The following is a 13,603-nucleotide window of genomic DNA, read 5'->3' as shown; positions in this document are numbered from 1 at the left end:
GGTACAAGAAATGCTTTTAATAAAAAAACAAATCTGGGCCCAGTTGGACTTTTAATGCCTTCCTTTAAGCCTTCAACAAACACGTAATTTAATTCTATCTATTTAATTCCAAAGCATTTGAAAGCATAGATTTTTCAACTCTGTTATAAAACCAGCTTAATCTTGCTACCAAAACCTAAAATAACATAGCATATACACAACTGTACATATGAAAGATTCAAAAATTCTTAATGAAATTTGTACAAATTGAATCCAAAGCTATATTAAAAAAAATCCCAATCAAGCAGAGTTAATTTAGGAATTCAAGGATGGAAAAGCTAATATAATTCAATACATTTATTTGTCAAAGGAATAAACTATCAATATGCCAAAAAAGAATAGCATCTGGGGAAAGTTCATGATCACTTTCTAATTAAAACAGAGCAAAGATTTTGTAGTAAACTTCCAAAACAGAAAGAACCAGGCTCTGATGAATTAATTGCTGAATTTTACCAAAATTTTAAGAAATAAACCACACCAATTCTCTACAATCTCTTCTAGAATATACAAATAGACTACTTCCCAACTTATTCTATGAGGCCAGCATTACTCTAATACCAAAAGCAGAGAAAGACATTACAAGGAAGGAAAACTAAAGACCAATGTCTCTCATGAACATGTATGTAAAAATCCTCAACAAAATATGAGCTATTTGAATCTAATAACAATGCATAAAAAGAATTATATACCACTACCAAGTGGGTTTTATTCCAGGTATGCAAGGAAAAAATGAATGTGAGTCATAACATCAACAGGATAACAAAGAAAAATCATATGATCATAGCAATAGAGGCGGAAAAAGCATTTGGCAAAATCCAGCAACCATTCATGATTCAAAAAAAAAAAAAAAAACTTACAAAATAGGAATAGAGAACTTCCTCAACTTGATAAAAAATAACTATAAACCTGCAGCTAACTTCATATTTAACTGAGAGATCTACTAACATCAACAAGCCAAGGATATCTCGTCTCACCATTACCGAAAAACTGAAAAAGTTCATATAGAAATGCAAAAGACCTAGACTAGTCAACACAATACTGAATACAGTATTAAAGGAGAATTAAGTTAAGAGGACTGATACTATCTGACTTCAAGACTTACTATAAATCTACAATAATCAATACAATGTTGTATTAGCAAAAGAACAAAGAGATCAATAGGAAAGAAAAGAAAGCCCACAAATAGATCTTTAAAAAACAGTCTCTGATAACACAGCAAAGGCACTTGAACAGTAAAAAGGTAGTTTACAACAAATGCTGCTGGAACAAGTAAATACAGACATGCAAAAAAAAAAAAAAAAAAAAAGGATCTAGATACAGATCTTACACGCTTCACAAAAATTAATTCAGAATGAATCACAGACCTAAGGGTAAAATGCAAAACTGTAAAACTCCTAAAGATAATATAGGAGAAAATCCAGGTGAACAAGGATTTGGTGATGACATAGTAGATAAAACACCAAAACCATAATCTGTAAAGAAAAAATGGTCTTGTGAAAGAAGTTGTACTTCATTAAAATTGAAAACTTCAGCTCCAGGAAAGATACCATTAGGAGAATGAAAAGACCAAGCCACAGACTGGGAGATCTTTTAAAATACATATCTCATAAAAGACTGGTATTCAACATATATAAAGAAGTCTTAAAAATCAACAAGTAAAAAAACAGCCCAATTAAAAGTAGACAAAAGATATGAAGTGACACTTCCCCAAAGAAAATACACAGATGGCACATAAGCATATGTAAACATTCTCAACATATATTTCATTACAAAATGACAAATTAAAATAACAATAGGATACCAAACACACCTAGGAGGATGGCAAAAATTCAAAACACTGACAATATCAAATGCTGGTGAGGATTTGGACCATCATTCAATGCTTGTGGGAATGTAAAATGATACAGCTATTTCTGAAGACAGTGTGGAAATTTCTTACAAAAGCAAACATACTCTTACCACCTGATACATCAGTCACATTCCTTCGTATTTACCCAAAAGAGTTGAAGACTTATGTCCACATAGAAATCTGCACATGAATGTTTATAGCAGCTTTATTAATAGTCATCAAAACTTACAAGTAACAAAAAAGTCTTTCAGTAGGTGAATGTACAGATAAACTAGTACATCCAGACAATGGAATATAATCGGCACTACAAAGAAATGAGGTATGAAGCCAAGAAAATGCACAGAGCAAACTTAAATGCATATTACTAAGTGAAAAGGGTACCTACTATATGCTTCCAATTATATGACACTCTGGAAAAGGTAAAACTGTAGAGACAAGTAAAAGGGTGAGTGGTTGCCAGGGTTTCAAGGGATGGGAATGAATAGGTGGAACAAAGAGGATTTTTAAGACAATGAAAGTATTATGTGTGTTTGTGTGTATGAATATGTATGTGTGTGCATGTGTGTGTGTGTCTGTCTGTCCATCTGTCAGATTCTCTATGGGACTTTCTGTGCCTCTGTCTTTGTCTATTTCTCTGTGTCCCGGTCTGTGTGTCTCTGTTAGACTCTTGTATATCACTGCTTGACTGGCTGCCTGACTGACTCTCACTAACTCTGTCTCTTTGTCTCTTCACCCTCTCTCAGTGATATATTTCTATTAACACTGGGTTGAGCAGAAAGTAACAAGAGAAAACTGGAAATTACTTTTTCCTTTTATGTGTATTGCCATTATTTCAATAATTATGGTAAACTCATTTTACTATTATACTTACAGAGGAACTTTATTTTCAAAGAAAAATAAAAAATATATAGTTAAAAGTCCTTAAAATACAGGATATTTTAAATTCAGTAAAAGCTGATCACAATAAGTTCTATACTCATAGGTAAAGCAATAAAATGCAATGAGAAGAATACCCCAGGGGGAATAAATTACTGTTACTTGTGTTTCTGATCCCCTTCATTAAGGAGACACTACAGTTATTACTGTTCACTGTAATGAAGTTGACTCCTTCAATATCTGCCCCATCAAAAGATGTGAACAACCCCTGACAAGAAGTCGAGCCAAATATCTGAGGCCAGGGAATCACGACTGGACCTGACTTCTAATTGGTGGAAACCCTCCCATCAACCCTGGAAGAACCCTGTGCTATTAGGTCATTCTAAGACCACAGGGTATTTAAGATGGACCTCTCTCATCTTTTATCCAAGTTTTAATCAAACTTGGACTTTCTACAACCCAATGAACACTGGCTTGAACAAAAAAAGGTAACTAAATGTTCTCCATTGTTTGGGGTATGCAATGAAACAGAGCTTTCAAAACTCCTATGTCAAGAGTTTAGGTTTCCCCTCTCCATTTCTCAGAGCTGGCTCTAACCTCAGAACCCATACTGCTTCAAGGTGGTTGCTGCAGCAACAGCCCTTTCATGCTCTCAGGATCACATCTCACAGCTAAGAAGATATCATTCTATACATGAAATCAGGGAAAGTCTCTAACCTATTGTCAGGACAACTATAAGACTCTAACTGGCCAGATTTGAGTGACTTGCCCCTAGACAACTGGAAATAGAGTCAGCTCCACAGCTACAATGACTTAGAAAAGATAAAAGGTAGATCTTCAACAAAAAGCCCAAGGCTGTCACAGATAGTAAGGTAGATAAGAAATAGGGTAAAATATTGGTAGGAGACACCAAAACATGTCAAACAAAATACGCCCAAGAAGAGTGTATTTTATGACATTGTCCATTCAGAAACCATTAGTCTCAATTACCCATGGAGCATTTGAAATGTGTCTAGACCTACTGAGATGAGATGTGCTGTGAATTTTAAAAACAGTACAAAAAAATATAAAATATCTCCTAAAAATGTCAATATTCATTACATGTTGAAACAATATTTTTGGATATTTGGGTAAATTATTAAAAACTGGCAGGAAGAAAATACATTATTATATTATTAAAAACATATATATGGCAAGGAGCAGAATGTACTGAGAAAATAAATTCACTGACATACCAAATGAAATGAAATGAGATAAAACTGAATTGTCCACTTATTACTAATTCCCAAATAGTATTTCACACATGACCAAAACTTCTTGAAAAGTAAGGTGAAATCACAGCTACCACAATTTACAAAAATGTGCTTTAAAATTCTTATAGTAGAATTATTCCTAATGGGAAGACCACTGCAAGTAAAAAACCAATCTACTTTCAATTATTTATTCTGTAAATTTTTGTATGAACTTAGATCCTACTTGTTTGAAAACAATAAATCAGTGATGGCTGGAAGCAAACACAAAGAATAAGAATGATGAATGTGGACCAAAAAACTACAAGTTTTCCTTTTAAATCCTAATTTATTGTTAGAATATATATTTTATGTAAACTCTATACTGTATCAATTATTTTAGAATTTTACTTTTCTGAGATTATTCAACAAAATAGTTAATAAAAGTTTATTTTTTATAAGTACAAAGATGAATAAGAATTGCTGATATCTATGATCTAAAAAAGTAACACTATAGACAGATAAATAAATAATTGTATTATAATGTTTTAACTGATAGGCATAAAAATGCAGTGGTATCCTGAAAGATAACACTTGACTGGGGAATCAGAAAAAGATATTTGAGCTGAGATTTAAAGCAGGGCTAGGAGCAAGCAGACTGATGGGAACATGGGGGCATGCTCAGTTTGATATACCTTTGTGAAAGGTGAACATGGAAAGATCTAGTGAATAGAACAGCTATCTGGAACTCAGGTCTAGAAATATTTTTATGAGATAAAGGCACAGAGTTAATGATGATGATAACCTTAGAGCTATGAGATTATCTGGAGAGAGAAGGCTACAAGAAAATAATCCTGAGGAACACCAACATTTAAGGAAAAGACAAAGAAGGGGCCAATGACTAAAGGTATGAAGCAACAAACAGTCAGATACAGAAAATAAATCTTAGTGCTTTTTCAGAAAAGCCAAGACATTCAAGAAGCAAATCAACATAATAAATGTTGCTCAAATAAAGAAAAAACTGAAAAATTATTACTCATTTAACAAGAGATCATTAGTGACCTTCATAAAGTGGTAAAAAAAAATTCAGACCAATTAATGAATGAAAAAGGGAGAAAGTATAGACAGCAGGTAGTGATTACTCTTTCAAAAAGTCTGGCAACAAGGAAAGGAATCAGAAAAAGTAATACAGCCATTGGCTGACTCAAATCAGAGAAAAATTTTTTAAAGTAGGAGAGATCTGAGTAGGTTTAGTGCTAAAAGTAAGAAGCCAGTAGAGAATAAAGAGTTTGAAAATATAGAAGAGGTAACACACAACAAAGTTCCTAGGAACTTCAAAGAATCAACTTTAGCAGGAAGAACTACTACTTCCTCTGAGATAAAAGAGTGAAATGGATACAAAGTGAGGTAAGTGAATGCAAAGTTAGAAGTTGAGAGAGTGATTTCTCACCAGTAAGTGTGAATTTCTTAGTAGAGAATGAAACAATGTCTTCTCTTAAGAGAACAGGAATCTTTGCTTTGTAGAATGGAAGAAGCTGAGGGCTGTCTGGCAGCCCTGAAATTCCAGCTCTATACACCAAAAATACGAAAAGGAAATAACCTACATGGCTGTATAACTTTTCTCCAGCAGGTCTAATATTAAAAAAAAAAAAAAAAAAAGTGACCAATCCAAGATTGAAGGATAAGGCAGATGTGACAGAAGGACAAATATCAAGTAGTATAAATTTCTTGGTGAGCATCTTAGAAAAATCATTAATATGGACCTCGAATATCTTTACTTTGTGAAAATATATAATCAAAAGTAAAATATAAGCTGTATTGGAACTCGGCCTTCTCAAATTCAACATCGGAAATAATTAAGGAAGAGAAGTTAATAGACATTATTTAACACTAACTGTAAAACTAAGGACTACAAAAATTGCATTGTTCTTTACTTGAGAAAAAAACAGGTAAAAAAATCAAAGTAAATATTTGTAATGTATAAATTTTGAAGACATTTATATAAAATTCAGAAACATTTCTGCTTGAAATCTGCAAAGATAAAAGAAAAAAAACACTTCTTCCTGTAGTCACCTTTGTCCTTTAATACATAACTGCTAGAAAACAATTTTAGCTTTAAGAGGAGGAAGTGAATTAATTTAGCATTGAGAGTCCCATATATTATCACAGGGTGAATGGGGACATTCCCCCACTCATCTTTGACCATGTGTTCGTTATAGTTGGAATAAAGAAAAAGGGACTTCTTTTGAAACTTCTTTCTCTATTCCCTTAACCTCATCCCAGCCCCAAACCTCAGCTCTTATGATAAAATATCCAAGGTAGCCAGAGCCAAACTCACTAGAACATAAGCAACATAGGATAGGGGACTTGTCTATCTAATTTACTGCCTATTCCCAGCACCTACAACAATGTATGGCATATAACAGGTGCTCAACAAATATTAAGTAATTTCTTCTAAAAATATCCAGGGATCTTATTTGAGCATTTTTATTTACCCAAAAGTCACACTTGTAATTTTACATTGCCCACAGATCAAGACACAGAAAAAAATGTCTGGGAGATAGGGGTTGGGGTACGAGCATTGGCAGAGAAGGAAGGAACCTATACTCCTCTTTCTCATTGGTATTAGTGGTAGAAAACCTAAAAAGGAATACATGCACATTACTTGTTACAAGTAGATGTGGCTGAGAGTGGTAGTATCAATAAAAAGAAAGAGATCAATTCCTGAAATGGTAGAACAGAAAGATCTGATGATTATGCCACCCTAAAAGCAAATATCTCAAATCCAGATATTGTTACACCAAAAAGAGGTCCAAAGAAAACCCTAGTCCTCTAAGCTTCAAACTCTGAAAACTTAAGAGCTCCTGGTTCTTCACCTCAGGGTTTCCATTCCTAACTTATTCACACCCCAGTGATAGTGATCTGGGTAACTAAATGTGCTCCTACTACATGAAAGGTGATAGGAATAGAAAGAGTAGAAATCCATTAATGTTACCACAACTGGGAGGAGAGAATAGGCGTGTACCTGGACTCAAAATTTGAATTCCCAATGCTTTTTCCCACAAATATACTGTGATACGTCAGATTTTCCACATCCTATTAAAATCAAACTCAAATGACTGAAAAAAGAATATTTTGTCACTATTTTTTCATATATCAGGTATTGTGTGCATCAAAGAGTAGTTCTGACTTTTCCCATATCTCATTTCCTTCTCCGCTCCTCATAGGTTTACTTTTTTAGGGAGGATTAATATATGTAAAGAGCTTAGGACATTAGCTGGCCCACAGCATTTTTTTTAATTACAAAAAATACTAAATAATTTTTCAGATTTGTTAAAAGTTTTTCTAATTTTCAAAAAAGTGTATTTGGCTCTACTTTTTTAGTGGTGCTTTCATAACTTTTTTTGTCTACCTCAAAGAGAATTGTATAGAGTTAAGATAGTCAAAATTATTATTTTAAAAGACTAAAACATGAACTGATCCTTGAGGATTTCAGATTAACTTATAACTTTAGAATTTATAACTTCAACACATTTAAAGCAAGCTTATCTTTAAAATAGTTTCCTTGCTTTTTAAAAACTTTAAACTTGTTTTACCCATAGTTATATGTTCACCACCTTAAAAACACATTATGTTTAAACAACTTTTATTTACCTTAATCATGAGTACTCTATTAAACAGCTATCATTTAATGCAACTTCTGCTGTTAAGAGTTGAATATACAATGAAACATATATGACTGTGCAACCTCAATCATATTCTGAGACAAATGTAATCACTTAACAAATTCTGACTCTAGTCTGCCTCTAGACTCAAGACTGCAACACAAACCCCTGCTGGAATTTCCAGTTTGCCAGTCAGCTTTACAAATTTCAGACTTGCCATCCTCCACAATTACATGACCCAAATTTGTTAAAATAAATCTATGTATATGTCTTAGTGGTTTTAACTCTTGAAATAATAAACTAAATAGTCTTCCTTAAGATTATTACATTTTAACAGAACAAGAAATTTTTACAGCTTTGATATGCTGACAATAACAAACCACACATATTTAAAGGTACAATTTAAGTAGTTTTCACAAAGTATACACCTGTGAGACTGTGGCTACAATTAAGATAATGATAATATCTATCACCCCCAAAGATTTCCTTGTACTCCTAGAATATATTTTAATACAAAAATTAGATTAAACTTTATTTATTCTTTTGTAACCTCCTTCCAGTTCATAATATGTAGGGTGAACAAATTTTCCTTATCATTGAACTTTTACATAATTTTAATGGCTATACAGTATTCCACAGTAATAATATGCCATGTTTCTGTTCAATATTTCTCTATTTTTATTTATTTTAAGAACATCCTATTAGAAGCAAACTATGAAGAACACTCTCATAGTTATATCTGTGTAAAGTTAGGACTGCTTTCTTATATGTTTCTAAAAGGAAAACTGCTGAATTAAAGCATATTATATTTTTAAGAAATAACTACTGTATCAACATTAAATATGCATATATCATTTAGTATGAGCCAAGCACCATATCATGCTGTGAAATACTCTCTGAATTTCACTCTCAAGCATTACATGAATAACACCTGTCCATGATCCCATACACAAACCAAGTTTTTAAAAAATTCTTGCTCTTCCTCAAATGATCCTCAATATCATTTCAGTCAAATCTCTAGTGGTAAGTTTTGTACCTCATATCCATCTAAATCCGTGAAAATAAGCAAGATCCTTTTTAAGTAGGGGTGGGGATGAGAACTTTATGAACCAGAAATTAAAATGTAATATAAAGCTGCAATAATTAAAACAGTGTGGTATGGTAGCAGAATATACAAAAAGATCAATAAAACAGGAGTGCCCAAAACATGTGGGAACTATATAGGATAAAAATGGCAGAACAGAATAAGATGATTTAAAAAAAAAGATTTAAGTATCTAAACATATTTAAAAATTAAAACAAAAGTTGGAAAAAATACAGAAAAACATTTATAATTTTGCAGAGGGCTGAGCCTTCCTAAGACAAACTACCTTCTCATAAAAAAAAAAAAAATTAAAAAACCCACAGAAAACTAACAGACATGACCATATACAAGATTTAGAACAATGAACATAGTAAAGCTTAAGGGCAAGCAACATAAATAAGAAAAATTATCTATGATATGAGAAACACATGAAGCCTTAATATCTATATTTTAATAAATCTCTTAAGAAAATATCTAAATAACAGGCAATTCCCAGAACAGCAAAAACATGAAAAAATTTAACCTCACAGGTAATAAGAAAAGTATTAATTTCTCTATCAGGTGAACGAAAGTGTAAAATTGATAATATACTGGGTTTCAGTAAACTAGGCCTTCACACAAAATTTTAATGGGAATATAAACTGGTATAAACTTTCCTACAAGTTAATTTGGCTGTAACTATTAACAGAAAAAAGAGTTATATCATTTAATCTAACAATTTCACTATAAAAAATGTATCCTATGGAAAGACCCAAACAAATACACACAGATTTATATTTAACAATGTTTAGGAGAGTACAGTTAGTAAAATCTAAAAACTGATAACCTAGACATCCATCTATAGGATAAAGTCCAGTAAAATAAAACACATCCAAAGTATAAAACTACGGAACATATCTTTTTTTAAATAGCTATATGATACAGAGATATCTTATTTTTCAGAATATTACATATTATGTTCTTAATTTTATAAAAATTCATGAATAAATATGTGTATGCCCATTTTGCACACACATACAAAAGTTCGAAAAGAAACTGAAGGAGCTGCTGCCTCTGGTGTCTCTTCACTTTTGGCCAAATGTCAGAGTACCTATGTATACATCTCCCTTCTACTCATTTATACTTTTTATTTCTATATTTTCGATATTTTAATTCAAACTGATGTTATTTTTGTAAATCTAAAAAAAATCAGGAGAGAAAAGTTCTTTTATAAACACTACCAGTTTTGATAGATAAAAATATATTTATAGTACATTTCCTTTATTATAGTGAGGCTGAATATTTTTACTAATATCTACAAGAAATTACTTTCTTAATGCCTGTTTATACCCTTTTCTAGTAAACCTTTTATATACTATAAAGAAAACTATGCCCATGTGTTTAAAACAGCATTTATGCCAGTTACATCTCTTTTAAATATCAGATGATATACCTACCTCTCAAGATATGACACCCTCCAAACTCTAACACCTGACTTGATTAACAAAATTCTCCACATAAAATAAGAAATCTGAAAGTTTTATGTGGTAATTGCAAGACAGATTATTATATTAAGTCTTCTCTGTGATATATCATACTAAAAGTGACATCCTAATATGTAGATGGACTCTATGGTAGCATAAAGAATGGTAAACTATTAAGGTGGTGAAAATATTTTGCATATTATCTCATGTAAGCTTCACAGTGACATATAAAAGTATTATCCCCTTGTAACGCATGAGGCAAAGAGACACTAAATAATTTACCCATTATCACACTACTACTTAAATGGCAAAAGTTAAACGATCTCCAGCCTGACTGCCCCACTGCAGAATTTTATGCTGAATTCTTTCTTTATTGATGCCCACAATATTCTCAATGTCAGACCATCTGCTCCTTAACTTCCCCCTTCTACTCTCCATGTTAAATCTATGCCATGGCTTCAGCAGTCTGTCTTGTTGCCCGCCACTGAGTTTCACTCTTCTGACTACCTCCTCTCAGCCTGGGATCCAACTAATAAACTCACTTTTTAACTTCTGGTGGGTTAACCAATCAATCACAGCTAGTCAGATGTGATTTTGAGTTTTTCACTTTTCTTGACAACTTTTACTATTAGATTCTACTTCTAAGGTTTCAGAAAATGTTTTTCCTTTTTAACTTCTGGGTCAGCACCATTCCTGGTAATAAAATTACACATAATAAAATTTCACTAAAGAACTAAAACTAAAATATTTTGGTTCCCTAGCATAGTAGGTAAGGACAAGCACCATTTTTGGTCCTAACCTACTTTTATAGCTTCATTTTCCATAACAGACCCATCATTCCCCTCAACAGTTATCCCTCTCATTTTACACAGTATTTTTTTCATTAGAACATAGAATTCTTGGGAATGAGTGGGCTTTTTTTGGGGTCTTAAATAACATTTCAATTGAGACCTAATTTATATGCCATACATTCACCCATTTTAAGTGTCCACTTCAATTGGTTTTAGTGTATTTGCAAAGTTGTGCAACCGTTACCACACTGAATTTTAGAACATTTTCATCACCTCAAAAAGAATCTTGTACCCATTAACAACCATTCCCCAATTTCAAACCCAGCAAGTCTCTGGCAAACCCATCAACTTTCTGTCTCTATGAATTTGCCTATTCTGGATATCTTGTATAAATGGAATCATATAATGCAGTCTTTTGTAACTGGTTACTTTCACGTAGCATAACACTTTTAAGGTTCATCCATGTAGTAGCATATATATATCACCACGTTGTTACTTTAATTTTTAAAACTGTGGTGAAATACTTTTAACATAAAATGTATTATCTTAACTATTTTTAAATGTACAGTTCAGTGGCATTAAGTACATTCAGATTGTTATGCAACCATCGCCACCACCTTTTCATCTTGCAAAAATGCAATTCTGTACCTATTAAACAATACCTCCTAACTCCTCCCTCCCTCCACTCCCTGGTAACCACAATTCTACTTTCTGTCTCTGAATTCGACTACCTCAGTTACCTCACACAAGTGGAATTATACAATATTGGTCCCTTCGTGACTAGCTTATTTAATGCGGCATAGTATCTTCAAAGTTCATCCATGTTGTCTTGACAGGATTTCCTTCCTTTTTAATGGCTGAATAACATTTCACTGTATGTACACATCACATTTTGCTTATCAATTCATCTGTTCAAGGACACCTAGGTTGCTCCCACCTTTCAGCTATTATAAATAGTACATGCGGTACAAATATCTCATCCAAGATGCTGCTTTCACTTCTTTTTGGTATATACCCAGAAATAGAAATGCTGGGATTGCGTAGTAATTCCATTTTTAATTTTTTAAGGAATTGCCATATCATTTTCCATAGCAGCCTCACTGACAAAGAACAAGGGTTCCAATTTCTCTACATCCTTGCATCACTTGATATTTTTGTTTTTTATTTTTTTATGTCATTTTAATAACTATGAAGTTGTAACTCACTGTGGTTTTGATTTGCATTTCTCTAAAGGTTAATGATGTTAAACATCTTTTCATGTGCTTAGTGTCCAATCAAGTGCTTTGCCCTTTTATTGTTGTGGAGTTTAAAGAGTTCTTTATATAAACTGCATATAAAGCCCTTCTTATCAGATATATTACTAGTAAATATTTTTTTCCATATCATGGGTTGCTTTTTCACTGTTGATCATGTCCTTTGATATATAACACATTTTACTTTTGATGTAGTCCAATTTACCTATATTGTTGTTGCCTGTGCTTTTCATCTCATACTTAATAAACCATTATCACTTCTAATGTCATTACATTTTCCCCTGTTCTCTTACAAATTTTATAGTTTTAGCTTTTAGTCTTTGATCCATTTTAATTTTTGTATATGATGTCACATAAGGGTCCAACTTCATTGTTTTACATGTGGATATCCTGTTTTCCCAACACCATTTGTGGAAAATACTGCCTTTCCCCATTGAACTTTTCAGAACTCTTATCAAAAATCATTTGACCATATACACAAGAGCTCATCTCTTCTCTGTTCCATTGGTCTATTTATGTCTTTAGGCCAGTACTACACTGATTAGTGTAGCTTTGTAGTTAAGTTTTGAAATCAGATAGTGTGTGACCTCTAAGTTAGTTCTTTTTCAAGATTGCTTTAGCAATTGAGAGTCCTCTGAGACTCAATATGAATTTTAGAGTGAATTTTTCTACATCTACAAAAAACACTATTGAGATTTTCATAGAAATTACCCTGAACCTGTAGATCGTTTTGGGTGTTACTGACATCCTAACAATATTAAGTCTTCTAACCCCTGAATACGGATGTTTTACATCTTCTTTCAGCAATGTTTTATAATTTTAAGTGTCCCAGTGTTTCATATCCTTGGTTAATTTTTCCTAAGTATTTTATTCCTTTCGATGCTATCATAGGTAGAATTGTTCTCTTCATTCCCTTTTCAGATTGTTCACTGTTAAGAGTATAGATACACAGCAAATTTTTGCGTGTTGGTTTTGCACCCTGCTACTTTCCTTAATTCGTTTATTCACAATATTTGTGTGGAATCTTTAGGATTTTCTACATATAAGGTCATGTTATCTATCAACAAAAACAATTTTATTTCTTCCTTTCCGACTTGAATGTCTTTATTTCTTTTTCATGCTTAACTGCTCTGACTAGGACTTCCAGCACTATGTTGAATAGAAGTGACAGAAGCAGGTATGTCCTTCTCTTCTGATTTTAAAAAAGCTTTCGCTCGTTCACCACTGAGTATGATATTAACGGCGGACTCTCCACATATGGCCATTGATATGTTGATGCAGTCTCCTCCTCTATCTAGCTTGAATGTTTTGATCATGAAAAGATGAACTTCATCAAATGCTTTTTCTGCCATCT

The 13,603-nt window shown here is 32.6% G+C and overlaps 1 protein-coding gene across 2 annotated transcripts in view; it reads right to left on the bottom strand.

Moving 5' to 3' along the window:
* Positions 1–13,603, bottom strand: part of CDK13 (cyclin dependent kinase 13) — an 86,632-nt gene that overhangs the window by 31,421 nt on the left and 41,608 nt on the right. The window lies entirely within an intron of this gene.

The sequence above is a fragment of the Rousettus aegyptiacus genome, unplaced genomic scaffold (assembly GCF_014176215.1).
Source record: "Rousettus aegyptiacus isolate mRouAeg1 unplaced genomic scaffold, mRouAeg1.p scaffold_m13_p_13, whole genome shotgun sequence".
NCBI lineage: Eukaryota > Metazoa > Chordata > Mammalia > Chiroptera > Pteropodidae > Rousettus > Rousettus aegyptiacus.
Note: the sequence above shows the minus strand (reverse complement) of the source record. Positions and strands in the feature narration are given on the sequence as shown.